Below are 24,568 nucleotides of genomic sequence, written 5' to 3'. Positions count from 1 at the left end.
CCTTCGATGAATGGAATTCAAAGAGTTCTTGATTAATTGCACTGGCTCTGAAATCAGTAAGATGAAATGGAAAGGTAAATTCTGCACCTAGGCAGGAAAATCAAATGCAAAAATCTAAAGTGAAAAAGAACAACCTAGCTATAGAACTGCAAAAAGATTAGATGCAACTATGCACAAACTATGTTAGCAGTAAAACTCTCTCGCAAATAAAATGGTAGGTGGCATTTTGGGATGTGTCAAAAGGAGTGTCATTGGAAGTAATTATTCCACACTTCCTGGCACTAGTGATGTCTCAAATCAAAGATACAGTCTAGTTTTGGACAATATGCTTCAAGATTTATGCAGACAGTCTGAAGAGCCCAGAGAAGAGCAACAAAAAAACAGGTTAGAAAATATGACCTAGGAAAAAAAGCTGAAAGATTTGGGTTTGTTTAGTCTAGAAAAGAGACTGAGGGAAGACATAAGTCTTCAAATATGCAAGATGCTGTTGTAAACATGACAGTGATCAACTGTTTTACATGTCCAGCAAGGTTAGAACAGTTCTGCTTACCATGTGGCAAAAGATTTGTTAGCTATGAGAACAAAATAACTAACAAAAACAGCCATACACTGGAACAGCTCACTCAGGCTGGTCATGGAAACCTCATCACTGGAGTCTATTATGGAAAGGTTAGGCAAAACGCTGTCAAAAACAGTCCTTGGCTCTGCCTCAGGACAGTGAGATGGACTGGTCTCCTGAGGTCCCTTCCATTCCTACATTTCTATGATTTACTAGGGAATATGCAGTTTCTTGCACAAGCTACTCTTTTTAGGGGTTTAAAAAGTCACATTGACTAATATATTGCATTTAAAAATCTCTGTCCTGATGCCAAATATTTAAAACTGTATTTAAAACTTTAATATTGTAAAAATTATTATGTTCTAGCAGGAAAATCCAGAAAATAGTATTCTGCAGTATTATCGTAACAAGGTAAAAGCCAAGTCTTTTAAAAAAGCTTTTCAAAACCTCGTGTGTGACCACAGGACATGGTAAAAGAAGACCAATAACATTTCTCTGTCAGAAGGTAAGAAAACCTCAACACAGTTGGAGTTGTCACAGCCTGACAAAAGCCAATATCCAGCAGTGGCTGAAGGCTACTTGGAAGCTAATTCAACAAACTGTTACAGCAGGAACTCTCTGGAGGCTACCATATCTTGACTATAAAAACTAAAATCTAACAAGTTGATATGTTTCAGAAGATGTATTTTTCATTGATAGTGCCTGGAAGTGTTTGTAACTGATAAACGTGGCGACTTAAGTGAACACATCAGACAGTAAGTAAAGAACCCCTGAACACTTACAGCATCACACAAGAAAAGCAAAGATTTATCATCTGGGCCAAACTGCAGTTCAGGCCTTTGCACATGGGCATAGAAAGTAACCTCTAATCGTGAGTCCCACCAAAAAAAAAATGTTACAGCCCCTTTGACAAAGGAACTGCTTCATACCATCCGTGTGACATGTTTATTACAAAGGACCCAACTCCTATTACAGACCTAACATGACACTGAGCAAAAACAACTAAGAAAAAAAAAAGGAAAAGAAGACTACTCCAAAGAGATTGACATGAATGAGAAGACATGCTAAAGACAGCAGAACTATTGGCTACAGCAGGAAATACAGGAAAGCCCTTTTTAAGGAGTACTGTGGTAACTTCACCCTACCCTACTGCAAGGAAATTCATGAAAGCATCAGGCCTCGTAGAAGCCTGGATAGACCCAACAGTGTATTGCCTCAGGTGCAAACTGCCACAGCAGGTTAAATTCTAAGTCAAAAATCAAATAAAGCTAAAACCATTTAACACTTGAGAGGYACTGTCATCTCCAGTGAGCCTCCATGAAAGATTCACTGAAATAGGTATGCCAATCTGACAACGCATAATTCAAAAAAGCACTTAAGCTTCTGACATCTCACCAACTTCAAAGGTATCCAAACAATTGGTGAATGCTGTCCTGGTCAGAAATATTCTTTCAAGTTATTTCCCCTTACAAACATTTCACAAAAGTACCTGAAGACAGCTACCTACAAGAATAATTCATAAAAACAATAGTCAAAGGACTGGAAGGAGTTCAGGTTTCTTGTTGAAATGTTTAATGAAAGTTTCTGCAGAAAGTCTTTCTGTTTTAGGACGTTTCTACATGCAGATTCTATTTTTCAGAAATCCCATTCCTACATTCCTTGCAAACCCAAAACACCCGCTGACACCATTAGGCAATGCATTGGCATTAGAAATAGGGGACGTAGCCAACAGAGGTTGTGGGTAGCCAGAACTGTGCTGGAGACAGTTCGTCCCGGTTCGGTCAAACTAACTTTTGAAATCACAGCCTGTTCACAAACCGCCTATAAAAACCTCCTAGGGTCTTAGCACACCCTGCTCCCCATTACTGCTGGCACCTCTTTGAGGAGCTGACCCACCCACGCGCAGCTCAGATGGTAGTTGTTCTTCCTTCCTCAACCCTCTCAAGCTAGGACCCAAAAGTCCCTTCTCCTAAGCTTAGGGAAGTAGCTATTCCAGCTTCCTGGCCCAGCCCCACTCCCATGCTCTCTGGCCCCACTCCTGAAACCAATTCATATGCAAAGGGCTACACATCCTGCTGGTAGAGACGGGCTAGGAGGGACTGTCTTGAAAAGATTTTAAATCTTATTAATGAATACAATACTCAGAACTTCAAAGTCCTACTAGGCAGCAGTATATGTGTAATGGCAAGAAAGAAAAACAAATGTATCATCTTGAATCCTGACACTACTAAAGGCGGTGGAAGGAAACATCCAGGAAGCTAGGATTTCAATCAACAACTGATTTGAGTACCCATTCTTGCAGTGGATGGAAGGAATCTGCTCAAGAGAAACCTAGGAAAGGAAGCTACAGATGGAAGGAAAATAGAGATCACAAAGGCAGAGGGCAAGAGCTGAAAGAAAGCCAGAGTGAATTACAATAAAAACAGCAAATAAATTTGAACCCATGTTAGTCAAAATGACAAAGAAACTTTTTTAGTATTTAATACTAAACTGGAGGCCTATTTAACAGGCCTCCTATAAAGAGTCTATGAGCACTTCAATTTCTGTTATTTATACTTAGCTAGAAGAGCCTTTTTCCTCCCCTTACAACCCACACACATGACCACCATATAATCCAATGTATATAAAACACAAGAAGGTGCAGATTCAGAACCATTCTGCTCTCCATCTGGCAAAGGAATTTTGACCACTAGCCTTAAGCAGAGGGTGCAAATCCAGCCCTGGAAGCTAAAGTCTCTTCTTGACATGATCGGTTGCATTCACACAGCTGACAAGATCTCAGGAAGGTTAACCACCTCTCTGGTCCTGAGCACATGTTATCACCTACTACATCTCTGGATTCCTTGTTTTCCTGGATTTTACAGGTCTCAGCCAGATATTTATTACTGAAATTTGTGGATGGGTAATTCCTTGGAAAGATCCTGAGGAAAAAGCAGTCTCAAAACTGTCTCTTTAGAAAATCCTCTTCATATGGGTTAATGCTGAGGCATAAACCACGTCACCACGTTTGTATAATGCCTTCCATGTAGAGAGTCACAATGCTGCCACAAGTTTCATGGTAGCACTGCAAACCAAATGATGAAAAGCTTTTCTTCTCTTTTCAAATTAGAGCTGTCAGTTCAAGATTACATTGTAGAATTGGTGTCTTTAGGCAGAGTACTGCACCAGTCTTTCCACGATGACATACTATTAGATCCAGTGAACCAGACAGATAGAACCATGATTATTATTTTCTTTAATTTTCAGGCAATAATGTTACATAGAGGACAAAAGAGAAGAGAATAAAACAACGTAAGTAARGCTAATAGCTTTAAATTAATCTGTAACAGTCTTACTTCTGCAGAACTGCCACTGAAGTTCAAAGGCCAATTCTTGATACTACTTGTAATTTTCCCAGACAGCATAGCACTGGGAAAAACCCTCCCTTCGTCTTCCTGTCAGTCTCATCAGATGTTGGATGAAGGTCAGAGACTGAACCCTCTGAACTATGGAYGTGTCTCACTGAGGGAAAACCTACTGTGTCCTTTCTTCTCCTATCCAATGGCTCTGTAATTCAACATCYTCTGCTCCTCATTCTGTCTCCCAGCTCCTTAAGAGTACTAGTTTCCTACTTCAGTATAGCCAGTGTACAGATATTCCAAAGAAAGGAGCCAAGAACTCTAAACACTCCTGAAACTTCTCCATTGTACTATTTGGCACATAAAGACTTCTGACATTATGAGTGTTTTTCATTATGACAAGGAGAAAAGATTTGAAACTACATATCCCATCAAGTATCACAACCTGATTTTGACAGTTCTGAAGGCAGTATCATTAGTTAGCCACTACATCACTTTGACTTATGTCATCATAATCACTACTACAAGTGGATCAAAAATAAATGAATAATCTTAAAATGATTTAAATACAAGATCTCCACAAAATAAGCAAAGGTATCATTGTACTTCAGTAGCTTTATTTTCTGTGAATGCACTTTATGCTTGATTTCCCATTTCCTGAAAAATTACTTTTGAATATGCTTTTCTTCATTATAACTATTTATTCACTTACAACTGGGAGAATGTGAAACAGTTCTTTGAGTTGCCTTACACTTAAAGTCTACAATCAACTGTGCAACTAGATCAGACTGTCTCTAGCTTAGCTTCTAATTTTATATTTGGTTTTAGAAAAAAAAAAGTGTTTGCTTCAATGTTTTGGTGCATTTCTCAGAATTTCCAGGGCTATGTAAGCAACATTCTGAAACTTTGTAATTTAAAGCCCCATTTGGGGATCTTCAAAGGATTAAAGTTAATATTCATTGCATTTATAATACTTCATCATGCAGCAAAATCTATGTTTAATGACATCAGAACCTGGGTTTATTCTATGAGCACTCCTACACAGGCTAAGACAAAATACTCAAAAAGAACGGTTGGAGAAAAAAAGTGCTTGAATGAAACAATAGTGTAGAATTTCACAATCTCAACAGCAGATCTAATTCACCTTTTGCATCTTTTGATCAAATCTGAAACAATCCGACTGATGTCAATGAAATTAAATTGCTCTAGAAAACAGTTGGTGAAGTCCTACCCCTTCTGAAATCAATGGCAAAACTCCCACTGACTTCAGATCCTATATGTGTAACTCGCAGGCACAGCACTGCTCTTGGTTGGCCTACTAACCTTCRTGACTTAACACATGCTTCGCTTCCCGTTTGCAGTCTCTGAGGTAAGCCCTGTGTGCTGTTGAAGGTTCTTGGCCTAAGGTATCATTTTCTTTGTTTACTGTCTGGCTGCATAGATGTCTGGCACAGATTTCAAAGTACAGTAGCTCAAAAATATGCTCGGTGCATATGTGCATAAATCCCGTAACGGATTGCATCACATATTCTGCATCTGAAATTAAAATCAGGTACCCACTGCTCTCTGTATTATTCATGGTTCGCATGAAGCAAGTAAAAAAATGCAACCATATCAACAGTAAGGCCTAGTAGTATAACACCATTGACTAAAGTGGATTTATTCCAGATGACACCATGTAAATGAGTTCAGGATATTTTTGTGTGTGCTATAAAGAAACATAAGAAATACTCAAAGAGATCGGTATGGTTCACCTAATCCGGTTCTCATGTGTGCCAGTATTCACAGCACAGGCAAGAAATTCTATACTGTACAGTTACTAAATTATATTTCCTCTAGTTTTGCAAGTCTTGGCACAGTTAAATACTTCAAACAAATTCAAAAGTATATTAAAAAGTASTAACTTAGTCTCAACAAAACAAGTGTCTCAAAGCAAGGAGAAAATTGAAGTTCTATAAGCTTCCAGGAAGGTCACTTACTGTATCTGCTGGATTGGATTATACTGAATTTGCTGAAGTCAGGCATTTAAGCTATATTTAGTTTACACAAGCCAGTGATACATATTCACAGTTAAACTGCCCAGGCGAACAAATTCATGGACAGAGAAACACAGTGAACTAGATTCCAGCCTCTTTGATACATCCTTCTCTGCTCAGGTTCAATGGAACGTTACAGTTATTCCTGCCAGCACGTACATAGTCTGTCCCTTGTTTGGATTTTACTGCTGATTTTGAACTCCAGGCTACCATTACTTTATGATGACTGCTAATCGCATGGAGTAAAATAGTTTGGTTATTGAGATACTAAATACTCTCTTGCTCTACTCTGTGCTGCCTGTACTGTATCACATGCCCGAGGCAGAAAGAATACATGACAGAAAGAAACACATTGAGTCCCAACCCCTGTCCAGCAGATAACCACTATTATTTTTCCTGCAATCACCATTGCTCTATGAGGAAGCCCTCTTACTGCCTTTTTCAGACCAGGACCAAATCCTTTCTATAAGGAGATGACACAGCCATGGCACACTAGCAGTACTGCCAGATGGAGTCATAGTGAATCCCAAGCTGTGATATACTCCCAAAAGTGATGCCTTGAATTTCTTATAGGTCATGGAGGCTAGCCACTCAGACACGAGACGCAAGTTATTGTTCGTCCTAGGCTAAACAGCACAAACAGAGAAACATCAAGGTCTTGGGAGGAATAAGCAATCTGCTCTAGAAAGTAGATGTTGCTTTAACATGAAGAACCTTGTCTGACCAACAGGGCTGAAATCTGCCTTTTGTCTGCTCCTAGTGGAATCAAACTCAAAACCACTATGCAGTCTAAATAGCATAATAAATCTTATCCAAGTCAGTCAATCCCTGATCTAGAAGTATCACCTCCTCACAAGTTAATACTACTATCATTCAAGGATAGGAAAAAGACTGCTTCAGTCTTCAATAACCTCTACTAGACATCTTAAGTCTGATGAAAACACTGTATTTGTACATGAGTGTGCACACAAACATGRATTTCTACAGATGAGAGGGTTAATCACAAAGCGCTCAGTTTCCCATATTTTTTGATCAGCTGATTCTAGCGATGATTTCTAAAGCTTGCAGACCAACCCTGGCTCAAAAACATAGCCAGCTTGCCCTTGCTGTTTGGAAAGAAACAGCGAAGTTKTGTTAACAGTTTCTTTCAAGAATACACGTGAGTAACTGCCAAATGACAGTTGTAATGACCCTGATGCATTTCTTCCCTTAGGCTTTTTTGGTTAAGAACCCAGTTTCCACCTGAGCATAAGAACTCATCCTTTGCTATCAACTCTCCATTCACACTGAGCTTTCCCCACTGCCATCAGCAGAGTATCTTGTAAAAGTAAAGTAAGAAGCCACCTTCTATCTAACAAAAAGCTACTCCCACCTGGGATTAGATACACCAGAGCATACATTAAGATCTTGAATCTGAGCCTGCTGAAATCAAAGTCTTTCAAATCAAAGACTTCAATAGGCTTTTGGTCAAGTCATGAGAGTCTATTTTTATACATTCACTCATTTTTTCCCTTATTTAAGAACTGCTTCTCTGAAATCCATGCAGAAAAATTCTAATATTTTTGGTATTGTATAAGGGCAAGGGTTTAATCGTAATTTAAATTAAGAAGTGCCACTCTTCGCAGCCAAAAGAAAGAGGCTAACTCTGACATACCATCTTTGTACTGCCTCTCTCAGCACTGACCCTGGTTGACAGGAACATGTGCCTGAAAATTACACTCGAGAGGAAACTCATCACAACTGAACAATCACAGTAGAATGATAAACACCCACACTGCACAAGAAAGCTGCCAAACCCTCACAGGAGCCAGGACTCCAACTGCATCTGGAAAGAAATATGCATGCCCCAAAAGAAAGGTATGTGTGTATACATGAACATGTACATATGTGTTTACACACAATCTCTTGCTCTGCTTCATGCCTAAATCTCCATGTTTCAGGATGTAATAAAACATATGTGTAAAGATATATCTGTTTTTTTATAATAGAGACAAATAACATTATCAGGTTCTCTACATGCAATAGCAACAGAAAGTTACGATTTCCTGTTGTGATTCAATCCTACTGATCCATTCACATATTTTCCCCCAACAACACAGCTGATGTGTCTAGCTTTGAATATCCTGGATTCCCTTTTAATAATTTACAATTACATGCTCCCATAAGATCATCAAAGCTGTGAAAARGCCATTAAAAAAACATATTCTGTAAGAAACCAGTCTAACTGCACTTCCTCTTAACTAATGGAAGAAACAACAGATAAATGTAACAGGGCTGACTTTCTTGCACATGTGGTCTTATGCAAGATTCCTGCTTGTGGAAGTTTAAAGTTGCCAATCATTTTCAAATATGAACTACAGAGCCAAAACTATCTGCATGGCCTCAGATCTGTTCATAGGCGCAGGTAATTGCACAAGAACACAATGAATTCATGCAGAAACACTTAAACCATGAAAGATTTGATACATTCAGTGTTAACACTCCCAGGGCAAGCCTTTCTGCCAAAAGGCTTGAAACAAAGAGGAATAACCTGATCAGTAACGCTGGAAACAATTTTCCCTTGCTTCTTTTATCTAAAATATTTGCTATCTCCTGCCACTTCTGAACATCCACAGGCCAAGACTTGTGAAGTGGAAGTCATGGGGCAAGAAAGGCATTAACAGCACCCTGTTCCTCAGCATTAAGTATACTTGTACTAATGCAAGTTAAACTGCAAGAAATTCATTTTTCTGTGCTTGCATGTCAATCACAAGACATATGTACCATGCATGTACAAAGGAAGTAAGGAAAGGAGTTGCTGCTCCAGTAGAATGTATGGATATGTATGGTTTAAGGATAAGTATGCTTGCAATCTGCCTGTAAAAATGTCTGATAAAACTCCTTCAATTTTGAATGCCAAAGCTAACACCTCTTACTAGCTTTCACACCACAACTGCCAACTCCTCTTAAAAGGTGTGAAACCCTCGATGAGGCTAGAAAAAGCTGCAGACCAGCTCAAGCAGCAGATCTTGCAGCACACCAAGCCCCTGTACTCCCTTTGCAGTCCCTGGCTGGGTGCATTCTTCTTGCTCTTACCCATATTTGTGCGTTGCTGCATTTAGTCATGTAAACAAGGGAAGAAACAGTGGTGAGGATGCATGGTTTTGTTTTTGTTTCAAAGACTCTCTGTGCCTGCAGACTTGCCAAAGCCAGACGCTGTAACTCTGCACAGTGTTACTTGGCAAGAGGGGCCAGAATCTTCCAGACGCTGGGTGTGGTGGGTGCGAGGCCACCTCATTAGCTGTTTGAAGCTGCGTGGGTAGTTTCCATTGTGGTCTAGCAGCCATGCAGAACGCACCCAAAGAAGCTGGATAAACTGCATACAGGAATTAGTCCGCACTATATTTCATGCTTCCACAGCTGGATTGATACCCATACCCCAGCTCACTAGCTGAAAGCAAGGTAGATACATCTCCAGCAAGAGCAGATGGTTGAAATGTTCAGATAAGAGGTGCTTCTTTCTGCAWGCAACTGCACCAAACGCTGCCTCGATGCTAATGAAGAGGTAAAAATGGTTCTCTTGAAACAAAGGCATGTTTACCATGGAATTAGAAGAAAAAGCAGGAAAAACATCAAGCTTCCATGGTTTCAGCCACGAATCAAAAAGTCCTGGAAACTCTAGACTCAAGAGCAGCTCAACTCCCCACCTACAGAAACAGAAAATATGGAAATCCTACGAACTTCCAGCATTTCCAGACCTTCCAAACACCTACTAGCAGATACCAACTGAGACCCTGGAAGTCCTGTGATAACCTTCCAAACAACAGGGCTGTCCAAGAACCACCAGTCTTGGGCATCTCCACAACTGGTCAATGAATCTAATAGTCAGTTATCAGTCAAATGCCATTTTCACCAAGAAGTTGCAATATCCAGCGAGCACATTTCAATCCAGAAATGTAATGTTTGTTGTTTCCAAAATGAAATTATCTCAGAATTTCTAGTTGGCAGAAAATTCTCATTTTTTTCTCAGACTAATTTGGACCAAAACCTCACAAAAAGATTAAAGAAAACAAAGTTTCCCATGAACCAGAAATTCTGCTCTTCAACCAGCTCTAAATGGTAAAGAGTGGTAGGAAGAAAAAGAGGGAGGAATACTGTAAACCAATATAAATCATCTTGAGATCTTTATACTGCCAAACTTGTTTTCATGTAATCACAGATGTTGATACCAGAAGGAAAAACCACAATTTCTTATCTGAACCTCTACACAAGCCCAGTTCAAATTACCAAAGCTTAACAAGTTACCACATGTCAGCTGAGCCAATGCAGGCTTTGTACATCCTCAACCCTTAATGAATACATGATAATGCAGCTTAACATAATCATTTTTGTTACAGTTTCATTGCCTGTCCTATGACACAGCCTAAAAGTATACACAGTTACTACATTTCAGCTGATATACAGTACCTCATCAGTCTGCAGAAATTTGAATGTATAGCTACAGGCAATAACTGACTTCCACTACCATTACTTTGCTGTCCAGTTGCMGTGCTGTTTGAGAACACTACATGAGACCAAGGGTCACAACTCTCTTACACAAGAAAAAGCAACAGCTGTTACTCTGCTAGTTACTAATTAACTGATCTAATTAACTAATAATTAGCTCACTACTAGTACTATTTACCCTACTCTTCCAGACTGAGCCAGTGCTCAGAGAAACCCTTCCCAACAACAAAAGGGTTGAGAAATCCTTTCCAACAACAAAATATATCACAAACCACTTTATCTGAGCACGTTATTCAGTAATATAAGGAAAAGCTGTTATTCCCAGTTTACAGATTCAGAAGTGAACCATACTAACTAGCTTAGAGTCATACAGGCTATTGGAAGTCTAACAAAGTCTTAAATACAATACACCTCTACATCCCTTTTACACATCCCTAACTCCTCAACTATGTGTGCTTTGATAATACTCTTTCTCTCCGTTTCCTATGTCAGTTGTCTGGAGAACTGGCTTATGATCATCAAGAATAATGAGTCTGTTCCTTTTGATATCAACTCAAGCCTTGCAATTCATTTCAACAAAAGGAGGAACAGGCCTGTCATCTACTGAGAAACTTAAAGATACTGTCTCTCTTCTCTTATACTGCAAAAAGAGCTGTTAGTGATATAAGTAGCCCATTATGGAGAATGTATATATATATGTAAGTATATATAAATATAAGTATATATAAATACGTAGATATTTACACCACATATGTTGTCAAAACAACAACCAAATTAAGTTTTATTTCTGTATCCATAGAATAATCTACAGACACATGAAACAGCATATCTAACTTCTGCCTCTTGCCTCCTCTCAATTCTGTTAACTTATCTCTTAGTCTCTAACATTTCAAGTCTGCCAAAGATTTGAAACTGCTGCCATGTAAAAGGATCAAATAACCCACATTACAGAAATGATTGTATCATTTTACCCTAAAATAGGAATCAGGGGAAAAGGTACATGTTTCAACGCTGATGTCAATATACAAGAGCACTAGTTGTCCTTCCTACACCACTGTCAAACTTAGGGATCAAATATCCCATAATTTGCCATGATTAAAGACATGTTCTCTTCCCAGCATTTGCTGCTAGTCCTGGCAAGTAATGAGACAGCAAACTTTAAATCCATAATATGACTGATAGAAATGTTGCTTTTAAAGGTTTTTAATGTTTTAGCACTAAGTATTAAGTCACTCAGAGATTGGAGTATGTATGGGATCAATTTTTCACCACATTTCATCAGTCTTTTTATACTGCAAAAAGCAGTGGGGTTACTCTGGCATAAAATCACTGCAATGGAATGAAGACTCATGCCTGTGGTCACTAACGTGAGCTAGTTGTATATACAAAAGGAGATGGGAAAACAATATTAACAAAGGGTGTCAAAGCCCAAACATGTTCTAAAACGACTTTCCAGTGTGACACTAGGCAATATCCACATTGCTTTTTGATAAATATTTTGCTAGCATTTGTTGGGCTTGGTCTAGAGTGTCTCTTTTCACTCATCATTTGGATTATAGAATTTATGTCCAAATCAGGAATAGAAAGTTACACCATCTTGTCACCAAACTGTGCTTGTGCCTACAGCAGGCAAAACTGTATGGCACAAAGAGGTCACGTGCCATCCAAAGTTACAGATGGAAGCAGATTCCAGCAGAAAGTCTGACTTCATTCTAGCCATTAGGCTACGCTGTCTTCATTTCAATACCTCTCTCAGTTTCTTTCTGCAACTAGTGCTATGAATTTTGCTTTTGGTTTATGTTCTCACAATGATTATACACAGTAAATGTCAGAGAAGATTCATGGAGACCATGAAGAGATAGGCCAAATAGTACAGAAGTTTTTTCTGTGCTAGACAAAAGGTATGAGGCACAACTCACAAAATGCTGTAGTCTGGAGAAAAATGGCTTGGCAAGTAAAAATGAAGGCCATAAGGCCACAGCCTTCACTGAGAGAACTCATTTAAATCAACCAAACATGAGAAGATCCATCCTTTGGGCTTGTTTTTTCTCAGTTCAGAATCAGATCTGCCTTTGGACTCTTTCTGACAACTCTGACAAGTTTCATTTTGAAAACTGACAAACCACCGGGAAGTTTTTAACTGTTTTTATATTAATCTACTTCAAACTCATTTTTATCTAGCTAGAGGCAGGGTTTAATCAATTACAGGTTTGCTCTCTAAAGCAGGCCTCAGCTCAACCACAGTTTACACTGTGGCCTACATTACTAAATTCCAATGGCATTTAATTTTTCGGGGTCTTTCTTTAGAGTGGTAACTCTGAACTTTACATGATATACAGACAAGGGTTTAAGAAATGCTAGTTGGTTACTCCTGAAAGGATTCACTGACGGACTCCACCACCACTAATGGAAAACTGCAGAACACACTTAGCCCAGAACAATGTCAGAGATCAGGATATTCTCGCTACCCATCACACACACACACACACACAATACACACATACACACACACAACCCTTTCATGCTTACTGGGAAGCTCCTGGAAGAGCCCAATTTTGCATTCCCTGCAAACCTCCAAATTTCCTTGGATGTCACTGACAATTTTGAGTTGCACAAGCATAATTCCCTCTCCAATAAGCATCTTCTGCCAGAGCCACAAAAGACATGACTCTCCTACAACTGTTAGCCAGAAAAATTAGCATTCTTCAGCTCAAGTTTTTAAGCTATCCTCTGACTCTGGTAGTTCCAGGTTCAATTCCTGGTAACGATTAGGATGACAGTTACTACATTAAGAATGCAGAATCCATCTCCAAGTATTTTTCAAAATTCTTAATACAGTGAAACACCTTTCATTTGATTTTAATAGGCACAAATATATAGAGCCACATGGTACTTTAAGATATRATCAGAAAAAAAGCATTGAAAAATGATTTGTAATAGGAGATGCAGATTAATAATAAATGGTTATATAACACAAAATGGCATATAATATTAGGAATCTTTAACTGCAATAAAAAACAGATGTCACTGTCTGTAACAACTACGCAAAATCTACTTGTCTGTTATCTCTGGGATTTTATATATATATATATTTAATATGCATGTTAAAAATTGTAATTTCCATGGCAAAGACTAGTCAAAGAAATCTTGTGTCTGAGCTTGTAAGGTTTGATAATTTTCTAAAGTTGCCTAAGACAGAGTAAATGAGAGCTGCAAGCAGCTGATTCAAAGGCTCACATAATATTATGTGTGTATTTACAGATTGTGTTTAGGAGGAAAAACATACTCAGTGAGAGAATGACATCTCTTCAAGGATTTATTAAAAAAAAAAAAAAAAAAAACAGAACAAAAATTAAGGATGCCTTACACACAAGAGGATACACAGCAATAATTGCATAACCACCCTGCAAGGCTTTCTCTTTGCCACCCTCTAAAAGGCATGCTGGGAAAAGTACATCAGGTCACTCCTAGATACGATTTGGTTAGTAGGAAATCAGTGCTGGTAGGAAAAAAGCACAGTGGCTACTGGCCTGTACCACAACAGGTTTAATTATTACCTTTACTCTTGAAATTTACAGTTTTTCTGGTATTATATTCTGATTATTACTATAAAAATCCTGACTCTACTTAGGTATAATATTAAACCAAATTTATCTGATTCATTGCATTGACTTGAGGGAGGTCACATATTCTTTCCTGCAGTGAGCCTAATATGAAAACTGGTTAAAATCCCAACTCTGAAAAAAAAACAAAAAAAAAAAAAAAACTCTACAAGAGTGTAATCCCCCCCATAGTCAGTGGCACACACTTACCCATATGTGTATGTCTTGCAAATCAGGACCCAAAACCAAGAGCTTCCTCTCTCCCCACAGACACTGAGGTCTTTTTAAATCCCACTGAGCATTAGGGAGCTCCAGTTCTCAGCTTAAACAAAATATTTAAAATAATTTAAAGTATATTATCTAAACATGCATCACCACTACCACCATCAACTCCCATGAACATCTTTACTACCAGCGGACACAAGATGTCTTTGAAATATTGTAAATAAGTGGAGAATTTCCTTCCCCTTGGAAAGTGATGAAGGTCACTGCACAAGCTGATTTGGAGTCATGTTATCAGTTACTTTCTCCTGCCCCCACAAAAATGCATTCAACATTGTACACAAGGATGTAATATCACCCTTGTAGGTCCAAGCATCCCCCTCCATTTCTGTAATGACAAACTTCTGCAGACAGATAAATTAACAGATTTTAGCATGTAAACTGGTTACAATCTTTGTTGTTAGGAACAGTAAAAGTCAACTTTTTTAATTAAGCTTAAAATGATAATCTAAAGCAATAGAATGACTTGACTTCTGTCTGCACAGAGAAGAAAGTGCAAGCTGTTGCAGAAAAAATAACGTTTACCAGTGATATACAAATTTTAAGAGAGACAAGTGTGAACAAACAAAAGCTGTTTCACAAAATACTGTAATAGGAATATGGAAAGGAAAGGCCAACATTACATTAATAAGATGCAGTTACTGGCAGGAAATTAACTCTTTCAAAATTGGTGATGCTGAAAACCATAAGACTGGATTTCCTCATTTCCCTGCACAGTATCTTCTGTTTGATCGATTATGGGAAAATCCCCTTTGTTTTAGTCAACTTCAAAGTTTATTTTGGTGTAAAATTCCCCCTAGATATAGCTATGTGACGACATGACCTAAGCTGTAGTGTGGTAATGCACATTCTAGAGTGTCTTTTGCAATGTATGCTATCTGCGTGCCAAAAGCACTTTCACTGGTAGGCTGTTTATTGGGAAATGAAGTAAGCTGGCCAACCATGTGTACCAATTAAAGGTAAAACCAATAAAAGGCAACTAGAAGAGCAGACAAGCAGGGGTTTATAACAGGAGAGAGAAAGTAAACTTGATTGACAGAAGAGCAGGAAAAAGATAAAAACATTCTCTCTAAATTAGATCCATTTAATCTAATTAGTGTATATGTAAATCTTGTATTTACATGTCACCACGATAATCATAGGATCCAGTTTCCACACAAGAGCAAAGGCCCACACAATGCAACAGTTTTGTACGGGGCTCTGCTAGAAGACTGGCAAAGAAATTTCTTACCCAAGACTCTACCAAAACCACATGGTAGTTTGTACCATGCCCCCTGGTAGAGCCAGGACACTTACAAAGTTAGATGACCACCAGGCAGGGTTTTTTGGAGTTGAGCATGGCCCATACAGGGCAGTTCTATGCCAATATCTCTCTGCAGATCTATCTGCTAGAATAGCCACCTTCTGCTACAGTTCTCTTCACTACAAGCCATTGATTGAGAGACAAAAAATTGCGCCGGGCCATTTCTAGTCAACAGCAGATTTAAATGTTCTGGGTGCCAAGCAGTAAGGAGATGGGGATTTGAGAGGCAGAAGGCCTAGCATGAGCAAATTGCTACTGGTTAGAAAGTCAGTGCGTCAAATGCATTTTGAAATGCTTACATATTGTATTGTTCCTTAGCYACTCCACGCTGTGCTTCTGTACACTGCACTATATAATGTCTCAATGATGTAGGTGGGCTGGCTATTTTTAACATATTCTAGATGAGTTCAGRCTGGTAATCATTCCTCTTTGATGCTCCTTGTTTTTTCAAGAGACCTGAGTTCCAACTCAGAAACAAGTACGTGTGACTCAAAAAAAACAAAGTCAAGGTTTATATAAAATTTACACTGAATATAAAATCAAATCTAAGTACAAGACAAACACATTTTTATAAGTGGTTAATAAGTTAATAAATATATTATTCCTCAACCCACTGGAGTTGCACATTATGGTGATTTATAATTCTCTGGAATGGCTTTTACTTTTATATATACTTATTTAAAGTATGTATATACACTTATATTTACTTTATATAAAGAGTTACATTTATAACTGTTTATACCATGTAATCCTCATATGTGTAACAAACTCTGCAAGAGGTGTTTTTATTTAAGAAAAGCACGTTAATGAAATCTGAACAAAAAGTGAGTGACTGGATACATTTTAGAATCCAAGCATGACTTAAGGTATTTACCAGACCATTCTTTAAATAATAGTCAACATACTAAGCCTGCAGCAATGATTCATGTGTATCAAATAAACACGTGTAGGTTTGCAATGGGAAACTATCTTTCATTGCTGTGAAAAGTGGAACATAGTGAGCTACATGTCACTACTACATGCTGCTAAACCCTTTTTCAGGTGAAAGAGTTTCCAGCTCAGCCTCAAAAACTGTTTGGATAACAAGATGTCTCCTTAATTCCTGCTGGCAATGGTAAGAGGAGGATGTTGTTTGCAGTACCTGTATCCTTTGTCCTGCTAAATCCCAGCAAATTTCTCCTGATAGGGGCAGATGCCTCAGTGCTTCTTTCTCCTAGGGCTCAGCCAAAGTAGCTATGGAAGACCTCAGCATCCTTCCCCAACCAAAGCAGCTATAGAAGACCTCAGCATCCTTCCCCAAGTCAAGTTCTCTCAGTATTCAGAATCCACTGGCTGAGCTACTGCAGGAGAAAGGTAATGAACTCTTGCACTCCCAGAACTCAATTTCAAATAGACTTTTAGGGCCAGGAGTCTTGCACAAAAGCTTGTTTAGAGAATAGGAAAATGAACAGAGGAAAAAAAATGCAGTTGCTGCTCCTGCATCAAAATTTAACTGAACTCTACATATATCCCCAAGGTCCAACAATTCATATCCAAATACAGACTTAGGCACATAGGAATAAGGCAATTTTAATACGAAGAGAATTTCCAGAAGAGTTCAGGAACCTACTTGGAGGAATCCCAGGGATTAGCACCCTAGAAGGAAGTGAGATCCAAGAGAACTGGCTAGCATCACCTCCTCCAAGCTCAAAAGCAGTGCATCCCAAGGAGAAAGAATCCCAGCAAAGGGGCAGGAGACCTGTATGGATAAGCAAGGAGCCCCTGGCAAAACTCAGGCAGAAGAAGAAAGTACAGAGAATGTGGAAGAGGGGACAGGCCACTTGGGAGGAATATAGGAATGTTCTCAGAGTGTGCAGAGATGCGAGAAGGAAGGCTAAGGCCCATTTGGAATTAAATCTGGCAAGGGATGTCAAGGACAACAAGAACGGCTTCTTCAAATACATCACTAGCAAAAGGAAGACTAGGGAAAATGTGGGCCTGCTGCTAAGTGGGGTGGGGCCCTGGTGACAAAGGATACAGAGAAGGCAGGGTTACCAAATGCCTTCTTTGCTTCAGTAATTACTGCTAAGGCCAGCCCTCAGGAATCCTGTAGCCTGGAGACAAGAGAGAAAGTCTGGAAAAAGGAACACTTCCCTTTGGTTGAGGAAGATCAGGTTAGAGATCTTTTAGGCAAATCTGACATCCACAAATCCATGGGCCCCAATGGGATGCGCCCACGAGTACTGAGGCAGCTGGCAGATGCTGTTGCTAGGACCACTCTCCATCATCTTTGAAAGGTCATGGAGAACTGGAGAGGTGCCTGAGGACTGTGAGAAAGCCAGTGTCACTCCAGTGTTTAAAAAAGGCAAGAAAGAGGACCCAGTAAACTACACACCAGTCAGCCTCGCCTCCATTCCTGGAAAGGTGACGGAACAGCTCATCCCGGATATCATCTCTAAGCATGTGGAGGAAAGGAAGGTGATCAGGAGTAGTCAGCATGGATTCATCAAGGGGAAATCCTGCTTAACCAATCTGATTGCCTTCTGTGAAGGAATGACTCACTGGCAGATGAGGGGAGAGCAATGGATGTTGCCTACCTTGACCTCAGCAAGGCTTTCGACACTGTCTCCCATAACATCCTCATAGATAAGCTGAGGAAGTGCGGGCTGGATGAGTGGACAGTGAGGCGGACTGAGAACCGGCTGAAAGGCAGAGCTCAGAGGGTTGTGATCAGCAGCACAGTCTAGTTGGAGGGCTATAGCTAGTGGTGTCCCCCAGGGGTCAGTACTGGGTCCCATCCTGTTCAACTTATTCATCAATGACCTGGATGAAGGGACAGACTGCACAGTCAGCAAGTTTGCTGATGATACCAAACTGACAGGAGTGAGTGGCTGACACACCTGAGGGCTGTGCTGCCATTCAGAGAGACCTGGACAGGCTGGAGAACTGGGTGGAGAGAAACCTCATTAAGTTCAGCAAGGGCAAGTGCAGGGCCCAGCACCCAGAGAGAAATAACCATAGGCACCACTACAGGCTAGGGGCTGACCTGCTGGGAAAGAAGCTCTGCAGAGAAGACCTGGGAGTCCTGGCACACAACAAGTCAACCATGAGCCAGCAATGTCCCCTTGTAGCCAAGGCCAATAGTATCCTGGGATGCATTAGGAAGAGTGTTGCCAGCAGTTCGAGGGAGGTGATCCTGCCCCTCTACTCAGCCCTGGTGAGGCCTCATCTCGAGTACTGTGTCCAGTACTGGGCTCCCCAGTACAAGAGAGACATGGAGCTACTGAAGAGAGTCCAGTGTAGGGCTACAAAGATGATCAGAGGACTGGTGCATCTCTCTTACAAGGAAAGGCTGAAAGAGCTGGGCCTGTTTAGCTGGAGAAAAGACTGAGGGGGGATTTTACCAATATGTGTAAGTACCTGAAGAGAGGGTGTCAAGGGGATGGGGCTGAACTCTTTTCAGTGCTGCCAAGCGACAGGACAAGAGGCAACGGGCACAAACTGAGACAATGGAAGTTCCACCTGAATATGAGGAAGAGCTTCATTACTGTGAGAGTGACAGAGCACTGGAACAGGTTGCCCAAAGAGGTTGTAGAGTCTCCTTTTCTGGAGATACTCAAAGCCCACCTGGACACAATCCTCTCTAACATGCTCTAGGTGACCCTGCTTGAGCAGGGGTGTTGAACTAGATGATCTCCAGAGGTCCCTTGTCCCTTCCAACCTCAACCATTCTGTGATTCTGTGAGCTTTATTGACTAGTTAGAAACACAAGCTGCATGGCCAACTTATCCTGTAAAGCATCAGACTGTCTTTCACAACTGACTGTAATCTGAATAACAAGATACAAGACTGAACACAAACACATCTATACTGCATATGCTGTCCAGGTCTGAACTCTGGGTTTGACCCAACAGACTGGTCATTCCTGCGTAAGATTAAGATGCTTGCCTTTCTCATTGTCACTCCTCCTCTTCTTCTGAGATCAAATACCTGTTAACTGTTTTCCCCAGTTTAATCTAACTGGCTTGATTTTGAACTGAAACAGGGCAGGGAATTGCTCATATTTCAGGCCCTAACCTTACCTAAGAGGCAACAATTTACAGCACCATCAATCTCTGTACTGAATAAAGATTCATGGACAAACCCACCTTTGTACTCTCGTTCTCCCATGCTCCCAGGAACTCTGGAAGGCTGTAGTCTCCTCAACAAGAAAACACACGGCTCTGATACTAACTGTGTGGACAGACAGTAAGTGACAGTGCAAACATAGCCTGAAACTTGAGCAAATCCATGGGCCCCAATGGGATGCTACAGACACTCTCTCCATTCTGTTTCTAGATCGGATAAAGAGTTGCTTGTGATTTGGGACAAATCTTTTTAAATTGCATTTCTTTCCACAACTCTCTTTGTCTGACCTGCTCGTACTCCCAACAGTTGTATTTGGACTAGGACTATTTCTGACGGAGTGCTTCATCAGTAATTCAGTGCACTGAAGAGGTTCTTTTTAGGTGCAAATTTGCCCTGCATCTTTGCCCTGGACTTGGAGACCTGTGGCATGCACTTGAGAGCATCACTGGTGTATGGAAAGTAGCTTTTGTCCTGGTGGACTCAGGAGTGATCTTGAAACCAGGACATGACCTAAGGCACCCTACYTGCAATGTGAACAGTCCAGCACTGTTCTCCTCTACACACATATGGTGTACACCTAAGACCTACAGGTGGTGCAATGTTTGCTGCTGGTAAAGATGCAATATAGACATACAATCCTAGAACTATATGTGATCTTGCCTTGACAAACCCGGGTCTTTCCCTCTTTACATCACAAATACACCCTATGCGTTTATACAGTGCTTGGAGCATTTTGATATCATTCTCTATCATTTTTCAAAGCTGTAAAAGCCTTCCAGGATTACACAAAATCTCTGGAAAGGGGGAAAAGAGTGGGGAGAGGAGACAGAAATACAGAAAAATTACTAGTTTTAGTGTATGACCTTCTTGAACCCACTGTAAAACAAAATATGATACTGAGTTAAATTCCAGCACTCATTACTCATCCCACTTTTGCAACATTAATGCATGGAATAAGATACTACTCTGCATGAGATATTCAGCATGACCTGGCCCACACTGCATGAGGGATTTTGTGTCCCAAAAGCAAAGAAGAAAAACTGAACAAGAAAGTAGAAAAAGAAGAGAATGACTGTGTGGAAGCTCTAAGTCAACATATTATTAGAAAAACAAAATTATGAGTTCCATTTACGTGTACACTGAACTCTGAATTTCTTGATTTCCAAAGTAGGTATACATACCACGTTCTATTCAGGCATTTGCTTAGAGACAGATGATTTTGCTGGATATTCAGTATTTTCTTCGGGGAGGGGGAGGGACAGATATATTGCTTTCTTTATCATCTTTAAGCTTACTAGAATTTCTTTCCAGCTTTGTTCTAGCTCTAGCTTAGTTTTGTCTAAGATTTTCTGTAATAAGTGTATCCTATCCAAAGTGYGGGCAAGCAAACTTTAAAAATATGAAAGAAACAAATAAAATCACCTCTTGCTTTTTCATTCTCTCCTTATTTTTTCAATACCTCACTGTTGCACTTACATTTGCAACTTGCATCTCCACTGAGAAATGCTGGGCACATTGATTAAGGGGTAGCTCAACCAAAGCAAGATCCCAGGACACTGTTTTCTGGACTGGCATAAACTCCTCCAGTGCCTTTCCATTACAGTCACCAGCTTCACATTTTCTGTTTTCCTTCTTTGCTCTCCAAACATCCTCTCCTTCTCCTTTTTCTCTTTCCCTTGCTTCTTTTGCTCCTATACAGACAAGAATGTAATTCTGCACTATCTTACTCAATCTCAATAATAAAACAGACACTTAAAAAGCTAAATAACCATGACTAATGATAAAGGAGGTAAAACTGTAAGAACAATGCACTGAGGATGCCAAAATGTCTATACTGTCATAATATAGTCCCTCTGTGGTAGCCAGAAGTGAACATTCACCAAAAAATAAAAAATAAAGTAAAATAAAATAAAAAGGAGAGAACAGGGTACGAGGGCATGCTTGGTGCAATCTCTACCCTGGTAAGCTCTCATCAGTTAGTGGTTTGGGGAATTCCTGCATGGAAGTTGGCACCTGGACTATCATACTCCATAGCCATCCATGAATATCCTCAAAGAGTTTTTTCTGATCCTTTTATGCAGTCTTTATATTTTCAGCATCCACAATATCCTATAAAAAGAGAGTTCTGCTATTTGCTGCCTTTGTTGATTTAATTCTCAATTTGATCATTTCAATTGATGACCTCTCATTATTGTATTGGGAGAAATAGGGAGTAATTGTTGTTTGAAACTTTCTTTGCAGAACTGATACGCTGTGTGTCCACTAGCACCCTGTTTGACTGGTGATGTGTGATGTCTAGTTCATATGTCCATAAACTTTTGCTATGTATCCAGTCAATCATCACAGGCAGGTACTATCTTCTACAACCAAAAGAGAACTATCATAGTATCAGTATCTGTTTTCTAGTTTCAAACAAGAGTTTAAGAGCTCTGGGATTTTCCACATTTTTCAAAATATCTTTTCCCAACTAGTCACTCTGTAGTGCCAATGGCTGTATAATGCAAGTTAACTCATACATTTTTGGATTTACGCCTGATGATGAATGCCAACCACCCAATTTCCCGCAGTCCAGAGGACACACATTCACAAATGGTGGTAATATTTATAATAACACTTTGTTAAATGGCAAAACTAAAAAGAGGGTTAATGTGCCTTAAGCAGATCAGATGAACAAGGTAGTCACTGTAGTAGTTTTAGCCTACTTTTCAAGAGTTACTGGACAACATGTGATTTATTTATAAGCAGAACAGAGCTTGTATGTAACTCAGGAAGCATGATTTTCAAGAAATTTCAAYAAATCTGAATAAAAAGCCTTAGGGTTCTTTCAGGTTTTGTTGACTATTTTTCAAGAACTTGCGTATTTTATGCAGCTGCGTATCATAGGATTTCCAAAACTGGTTGATTCAGACACACCCATGTATTCCTGTAGGGTTCTGTTATTTACAAAGTGCTCTGTTAAACTGACAGCTATGATTTGGCCACATTCATTTCTTGCTTTAACTATCTTCACATGTTTTAGTTATTATCTTGGTCTTGATGCTGTTGAGCTTCCTAATAATGTCAAGAAACTTAAGACTTGACTCTGCAAAGAATCCTTGGCCCTGGTCCAAAGATTCCCATTGACCTTGGTGAATTTAGGATCAGGCTAAATGCCAGGAACTCCATCAAGATCAAAGGAAAAACTATACCTGACCTAGACGGATAACAGGGTCTATCCTATGTATGTTTGCAATTTTCTGCAACAATACTATATTCACATTGGATGAACTTCTGACTCCACCAACATAACTGACTAACCTTCTATAGAAGACTTCATTGATAAGGTTTCACTAATATATATGCCTTTAAAGTCAATCYCACTTATGTTATGTTTGTAATTCGAGAATGAGCTGTCTGGACAATTATCAGAATGTATACCCCTTAAAAGAAATTATCCCCCAAAAAAGATGCAATGTCTGGAAAATACTGAATATTTACACTCAAAAACTTAAGCGATCATGTCCAATTGTTCATGTATCTGATGCAATTTTCTTAATACTTGCAGCATAATTCTAAATTACTAACAGGGCATTTGTCTTTTCCATTTCTTTTCTTTCTTCTTTTTCCTTTAAATTTGCAGCTGCAAATCAACGCAAACTCACTGAACAATTACCCAGGAGAAAACTTCTATTTTGTGAAGTGAACATTGTGCTTTCGGGATTTCTCTGAAAACTTTTAACAATGTTCCACCCTTGGGCCTTTCCATCCTGCAATCCCTCACTAGTTGTCTCTTTTTAAATATGCTTTTGTAAAATTGCACTGAAGTGAAAAATGTATGAGAACTCTCTTTTATTATTTTAAATACCAAAGGTAGCTCTCCTGCATTGATCCTAGCGTCTTATAGATTTTTTTCTTTTTTGCCAAAAATAGCAATAACAGAGACCAATTCCCAGTTCCCTATGTCAGAGCCAACAAACTGATTACATTATTACTGGATAACATCACCTCTTTGGAATTAGGCTGCTACATGAGATCTTATTATAGTAGTGAATTCACACCACCATGGTTAGCAATGTCAGCATTTCTATTATAATAGTCTCTTCCTCCTCCTACTCCTTTTTTCTCAAAGGACTTAAATTTGGACATAAAAACGAACTTAACATTGAAATACTGACAAGATGATCCCTCTCCAGGAGTCCAAGGTTATCATTTTAGTACATTTCTAACGAGTAGCAAGTACAGGCCCTATTTGCATTCTTCCTACATTCAGAACTTGGAACGTGTATCCAGAGAACACAGCACTTTCTCCCAATACCTTAAGGGCTTGAGATTCTTAATAATCATCTTTTTAATAATCACTTCATTTTCAGGAGCCACTGCATTTGGAGTTGTGCATACAACTGATACAGCGTGGACCTGAAGACGTAATTTGCGAAGTCTTCACTTTGGAAATAATCACAGCAGAAATGCTGCACACAAAGCATGCTTCTTAGAGGCACTGCAGGTGTTGAACTACACACTGTAAAGGATCTCACAAGCTATCACCCAGATGCTACCTGGATCTCTGCGAGCAGAGGCGGGAAACCAGCCAAGCAGAGGCTTCTGCAGCATGTTCTGGCTGGGATGTGCCACCACGACTCTGTGGAAACCATGTGTGGTTAAAACTCAGCACCTGGCTTGCGAAAAGAGACAGACCATCAGAAGTGCTGCACCCAGCCGTGCTCACCCTGTCCGCKGCACTCTGACCCCAGCCCCCCCAGGTCTCACCCCTTCCTCCCCCTCTCCTTTCTTAACGTGTTTTTGACTGTTTTATCTGAACGAAGAGGTGCTTCTTGCGCCCAGCAGGTGTGCAGAGGCCGCAGCGGTGCCGCCGCGGG

General features: G+C 39.8%; 1 long non-coding RNA gene across 1 annotated transcript in view; it reads right to left on the bottom strand.

Moving 5' to 3' along the window:
• LOC146588675 (uncharacterized) overlaps positions 1-24,568 on the bottom strand; it is a 113,275-nt gene that overhangs the window by 86,084 nt on the left and 2,623 nt on the right. Inside the window, exon 2 of the long non-coding RNA XR_014897357.1 lies at positions 24,248-24,363. This is a non-coding gene — a long non-coding RNA (uncharacterized LOC146588675). The remainder of the gene's footprint in view (positions 1-24,247; positions 24,364-24,568) is intronic.

Source organism: Rhea americana, unplaced genomic scaffold, assembly GCF_003343005.1.
Source record: "Rhea americana isolate MKP2758 unplaced genomic scaffold, rheAme1 scaffold_5, whole genome shotgun sequence".
NCBI lineage: Eukaryota > Metazoa > Chordata > Aves > Rheiformes > Rheidae > Rhea > Rhea americana.
Note: the sequence above shows the minus strand (reverse complement) of the source record. Positions and strands in the feature narration are given on the sequence as shown.